We start from the raw sequence: 6986 nt of genomic DNA, 5'->3' as shown, positions 1-6986 counted from the left end.
CCTCAATATCCCTTCAAATCCCTAAACAGGGCTATCATATCACCTCTTAACCATCTCTTCTCCAGGCTAAACATACCCAGCTTGATGCCACAAGTTCTTTTTTTTAAAGCAAACATAATTTATTTGCTTGTTATATGAAAAAAAATGACAGCTACGAAGCAACTGTGTACAAAGGATGACAAAAGTGAAACAACAAGGTTCAAAAAGTATTTCTCCAGAACTGAATCAATGATATAAGGCAGTATGGTCTTCCTATGTTGTTTAAGCTAAAAATGATACTTCATGTTGTTTCCCCACCACAACCCACTCTCCCTAGCCAAGTGGTATAAGTCCAGAACAACTTAGTCACAGCTGAATTCAGAAACATAGTCATGTCAGTCTGGGATATTAGTACACAAAGGGATCTAATGCACCTTTGAGACTAACAAGGTGGGAAAGAGTTGTTGCACAAACTTTCATTGGAATTTATCACATGGGATGGATCCCGTGGAGAAACTTTATTTAAAGTGGTGAAAAACTGACAAAAGTGGGTTGTCACACAACGTTCGGGGTTAACCTGAACAGAAATTAGAAATAACCTGCAAAAGTGGGTAGTTTTTCAGACAATGTTTGCGTCAATGAGAAATGACACAACATTAATCCGAATGCACAGTGCATTCACAAAAACCCGCAAAAGGGTTTTGCGTATTTTAAAATCCCATTTCTCCATGGGATTTAACCAATTTGCCTCCAATGTGCTTCCATGTGATGAAATCCATAGACTTAGCTCTACTTCCTCAGAAGTGTTCATTCCACGAATCTGAGGATGTAGACTAAGTCTATGAAAGCTTATGCTACCACTTCTTTCACACAGTTAGTCTCTAAGGTGGTACAAAATCCCGTTCCATATTGTTAGTCAATTTACTTTGAAACTGACTAAATTCAAGGTTCTTGCCACTACTTGTTCCACTGATTTTAATAGCACTTAAGTATAACTGAATCTGGATTGGGATTCACATGTTTTTGGTTTATTTTTGCAAATGATATAAATTAAATTATAAAGAGAATCGTACAAACCAATTCTCTGAAGGAAATCTTCTGAAGGAAGAAGACTTAAAGCCACACCAAACACGGATGTCCACAGATTCTTTATCCATAGATTCAACCATCCATGGCCTGAAAATATTTTAAAACTATATAAATTCCAAAAAGCAAACTTTGATTTTGCCATTTTATGTAAGGGACACCATTTTACTATGCCATTGTATGTAATGGGACTTGAACCTCCATGGATTTTGATATCCATGGGGAGTCCTGGAACAAAACCCCAGTGGATACCAAGGGTCCACTGTAATGAGATTTGAGCATCTAGAGATTTTGGTATCCACAGAGGGACCTGGAACTAAACCCCGGTGGATACTAAGGGCTCACCATAATGGGACTTGAACATCAACAGATTTGGGTATCCATGGGAGATTCTGTAACCAAACTCCAGCAGATATCAAGGGGCCACTGTAATATGCAGTTCTAGTGTTATGTCTAATCAGGAGTGAGACCTGTTGAGTTTATGGAACTTTGAATAACACTTTTCTGTCATAGGATTGCAGTCTCACCTATCCTCTTCAGAAAGGGGATTCAGTACTGGCACTGAATGCACATTTTCCCCTAATGCAGAACCTTCAGAGCCATCTTAAATGCTTCCATTTTGGCAGCAAAAAATGGAGCACAAATGTTCTAATATAAATAAATAAATTGGACAGGATATGTACACAGAAGCCTGCTTTCATGAAAGGATCGTCTGTGTTGGATTGAACCTAATCAGTGATTTATGGTACTTGTATTACAGCTTTCTCACACACCCAGGTTTAACTTTGTAGGCAAAACACTGACAATCCTATTTCCCTAAAGTTTTTGAATGGTTGCTTCTGTAACCTGTGAGAAAGTGAAAGAAAAATATTATGAAAGATTACAAAAGATGCTTGTGTTTCATTTCTATTCTACAATTTGTTACATAGTTTAACCTCATAGCTACTCATAGCTTCAGAATCCATACGTGTTGAGACACCTCTACTAATGCTTCTGGCTTTTTATATCTTTACTACATAAACACTGGGAAATCTACTACGCCAGGTTTTGTTTAATTTGTGCATTTAACTTTTCTCTAGATTATCTGCCTTTGTAGATAGTTGTCTTTCACTTACCTTATCCAAAAGTTCACCCACCTCACATTAAGGTGGAGAATAGGTATGTACTTACTGGACTCACTGTATCCTTTTGTCCATGCAAAGGACAGAGAAAATTTGAAGTGGCGAAAAATGATGTGTGCATGGGGGATGTGATTTAGAAAACGAATTGTGCAGAGTTCTAAATTGCACACAATTCTCTGTCCCTTATGCAGTCTCCTGCACACATGCATAGTTAAGACTCCCTGCCTTCACACCTGGATTGTAGCAAGACGAGGTGATGAGGTATGATGTAGCGCCAGAGCCAAGAGCAAGCCTGCCCCTTCCCAAATGCAAGAGTCATACAACAATAGTGGAACTGTCTCTTCCCATACAGTAGTAACACATGGAGTGCTATGTTGTGCAGAATGAGTGTTCACAAACCAGCAAGATCCACTAGACAGGAACATTGCAAGGTGTAATGGATGCATACTCAGAGATTAGGCTCATTGAGTTCAATGGGAGCTAGTCTCAAGTTAAGTGTACACAGATTTAGAAAGGGAATGCTGGTGATGTAGCATATCTTGATTTCAGTAAGGCCTTTGACAAGATCCCCCATGATATTCTGGCAAACAAGCTAGCAAGATGTGGGTTAGACAAGGCTACTGTTGGGTGGATTTGTAGTTGTTTGAACAGCCGAACCCAAAGGGTGCTCAGCAATGGTTCCTCTTCATCCTGGGGAAAAGTGACCAGTGGGCTGCCACCGGGTTCTGTTCCCAGTGCTATTCATCATTGACTTAAAATAGATGAAGGAATAGAGGGCATACTCATCAAACTTTCAGATGCCACCAAACTGAGGACAGGATCAAAACTTTAAATAACCTTAATAGATTGGAAAGCTGAGCCAAAACTAACAAAATAAATTCCAACAGAGAGACATGTAAGATACTGCATTTAAGCAGAAAAAGTTGAAATGCACAGATATGGGATGCAAGACACCTGGCTTGACAATAGTACATGTGAAAGGGATCTAGAAGTCCTAATAGATCACAAGTTGAACATGAGTCAACAGTGTGATGCAACAGCTAATCAATGCAATTCTAGGCTGCATCAATAGACATATAGGCCTGTTACAGACAGGCCAAAATAAAGCTGCTTCGAGTCACTTTGGATGTATGATATTTCAATGATACATGAGTCCTAAGAGTCTGGAAGCTGCACCAAAGCTGCACTCCAGTCCTTAGGACTGGAGCGTGGCTTTGGTGCAGCTTTTGGACTCTTAGGACGCATGCATCATTGAAATACCATACCGCCAAAGTGACTCGAAGCAGCTTTATTTTGGCCTGTCTGTAACAGGCCATAGTGTCTAGATTAAGGAAAGTAATAGTACCACTCTATTCTGCTTTGGTCCAGTTCTGGGCACCACAATTTAAAAAAGGATGTTGAAAAACTGGAGCATGTCCAGAGGAGGGTGACTAAAATGGTGAAGGGTCTAGAAACCATGCCTTATGAGGAGAGACTTAGGGAGCTGGGTATGTTTAGCCTGGAGAAGAGATGGTTAAGAGGTGATATGATAGCCCTTTTTTGGGTATTTGAAGGGGGGTCACACTGAGGATGGAGCAAGCTTGTTTTCTGCTGCTCCAGAGAATAGGACACAGAGCAATGGATGCAGGTTCCAGGAAAAGAGATTCCACCTCAACATTAAAGAACTTCCTGACTTTAAGGGCTGTTCAACAGTGGAACACACTCCCTCAAAGAGTGGAGGAGTATTCTTCTTTGGAGGTCTTTAAACAGAGGCTGGATGGCCACCTGTCAGGGATGCTTTGACTGGGATTTCCTGCATGGCAGGGGGGGTTGGATTGGGTGGCCCTTGAGGTCTCTTCTAACTGTATGATTCTATGATATCGCTACTTCACTGTCAGTCTGGAAAACTTGGATCTAAGCCCAATATATACTTACTCACTCAACATTTTGTACCAGTTAATATGAGTTAGGGTATCCAATTAAAAAAAAATTACCAGGATAGTGATAATATCTGATGTTTGTGTTTGGCTGTAGCTCCAGAAGCACAAGGAATTACAAGTCATGCTGTTTCATACATACTTGTAATGTTAAAAGTAGTGGAAAGCTGACAGAAATGTTTCAAGGATGAGAACTGAGTGAACTTAACTTCTTTTCTGCAAAGAAGTACAGCATAAAAGGCTGGAATTAGTGGTTAGATCTGTGTTTCAAAATCTGTTTACAAAGCTTTGTGAGAACTTCAGTAGTACAGAAGCCAGACCAAATTTATATTGAACCCAGCTCTTAATCCTTAGGCTACCACAGATTTTCCATGTTGCCAGCCAAACGCATACATTAAGAGAACACCCTGAGGCATGCGAAGCAGCCTGAAGGTTAAAATGTCAGACTTTCATTGCATGCATGAAGTTCTAGTCAGTAAGATTACTGTGCAGTGCTACACTCTTTCATTTGCTCACTATTTCTTTTGCAACAGCTCCATTTTCACTCACTATTCCTTTAGAGTCATTATGATGCTAATGAGAGAACTGTAATGATGCCATTCACAATGTCAGTGAAAAAGGGTCTTTATGTGCTTCCAGAATGCCACTAAAACAGAAGTTAAATTTAAAATGCTTGTTACAATAATGCTGCAAATCTGACTAAAATCCCTAAAGGCCAGAAAGTAGAGTTGAGGTGGAAGAAATGCTGGGTATTGGTAGGGCCTCATTAGTTACTCTAAATTCTGTAGCAACCACATGTGGTATTATTGCTAATTCTGAAACTCTTTCATTTCTTATTTGCAGGAAGCCATTATGTTTTTACCTTGCTTATGATGAAAACATGTAATGGAATGCACCTATTTTGATGTAGGAATGTTTATTTATAACAGTTTAGCAGTAGTATTGTTTTATTTTTAAATTCTATATAGTCTGCCTTCCAGTCTACTAGAACTCTCAAGCCAGCTCACAGTACAAATGTATTTAAAAGTAATCATTAATATTAAAACCCCATTGTATTGAGTGACATATAGTTGGCTGTGAGACCAGGGTTCAATTCTCAGCTTGGCCATGAAATCCACTGGGTGACCTTGGGCATGTCACACTCTCTCAGCCTCAGGGGAAGGCAATGGCAAACCCCCTATGAACAAATTTTACCAAGAAAACCCTGTGATAGGGTCGCCATAAGTCAGAAACTATTGGAAGGTACACAACAACAACATAACCTTATAAATTAAAGTGATCTGAGACTGATTCATGACACTTGAATAAGTAGAAATTTGGGTTACTGGAATTTGTCACTGAATTGTCAAGGAAGTTTGTGCTGAATTCTGAAAACTGTATGTTACTGTGGATGTGTCAGCAGAACCAACATTTATTTTAAAAATATTTTTGGATTGTTGTTGTTTCTCCTGTTTGGTGCATTTGTAGTACATATACTGAAAGATTAGAACAGAACTAATAAGAGGCACTAGAAGCAATTCTTTGATAACCAAAGCAGTGGGCAAAACCATCTATTTATATGTACAGCCACCTCTAAATAATCTATTCAGTAAAGGCCCCATTCTGTACAGAGCCAATGAGGTATAGTGATTTGGCCATTGCATTAGGCCAGTGGTTCTCAAACTTTTTACTCTTGTGACCCCACTTAACAACTGCGTCCAGATGTCACACACCCCACTCGATGCAGTATATGAATAAAAATATTTTGTTTGTTTAGTGTGCATATTTTCATTGTGCATTAATATATACTTACATTTTAACATTTTATAAGTAAATAACATGGCCAAATTAGAACAATTTTATTTGAATATATTAAATACGAAACACATGTGTAAATTTTACATGCACACACAGCCACACTCCCATAAGCCAAAGCTCACAGATATGTACAGACTCAGACATGCTCTTTCATTCTTCCTTTCACTCACACAAATATTTGTTTACTCTCTCACACAATCACACAGAAACATTCATTCTCTTGTGTACAAGTGAGTATGACACAACTTCATGTGCAAGTATGCAAAAACATCAGGAGTGTAACAGAATGTGTGTATGTGAGAGAAAGACAGAATTTGTGTGGGAGACTGTATGTGAATGGACGTATGAGACAGAAAATCAGGAGGAAAAGTATTACTGACTATATGCGAATGGACGTATGAGTAGAATGGAGTGTATGTGAATGTGAGAATTGGTGTGTGACAGAAAGTCACTCACACACTGAGAGAGGTAATGATGTTTTGTGAGAGAATGTGTTGAGGCTTCAGCAATGTCTCATCCTGAGAAATGGGTGGGTGACAGGACAGGTGGGGGAAGAAGAACCGCCAGATTGGGATGGGCCCCCAGAGGCCACAATCCAACAAGCTCCCCCACTCCTCCCCTCTTCCCTCAGGCAGAAGCAGCTGCTCCAAACATCGCCTTTGCCTTTCTCTTCCCCTCCAGGACAGAAAAGGTTTGGGAAGAGGAAGAGGGGGGAAATCAGAGCCTCCAAGAATTGCACACACACATCCTTGAGTAACTCTTGTGTACACACACACACACACACACACACCCCATGGTGCCCATACCACTGTTTGAGAACCACTGAACTAGAGGCTTGTCTACATCTGTGGGAAACCTCATATTCACCCAGCAGCATTTGCTACCAGTGCACACAATGTTCCTCGGGATTTGCAGGCAAGACAGGGCTTTTCTATAAAAAAAATCCAGAGGAGAAAAAATAATTGCCTTTTACCACACATTCACCTGAAAATTCTGGATCAGTGTCAAGAACACAGTCATATAGCTGGAAATAATCTTCATTATAGGACACGTGGTCATTGTAAGACTGCCCTTTTCATCCAGGTTA

The sequence above is a fragment of the Sceloporus occidentalis genome, unplaced genomic scaffold (genome assembly GCF_023333645.1).
Source record: "Sceloporus occidentalis isolate IW3139 unplaced genomic scaffold, rSceOcc1.0.p SCAF_6, whole genome shotgun sequence".
NCBI lineage: Eukaryota > Metazoa > Chordata > Lepidosauria > Squamata > Phrynosomatidae > Sceloporus > Sceloporus occidentalis.
This window is presented reverse-complemented; position numbering follows the sequence as displayed.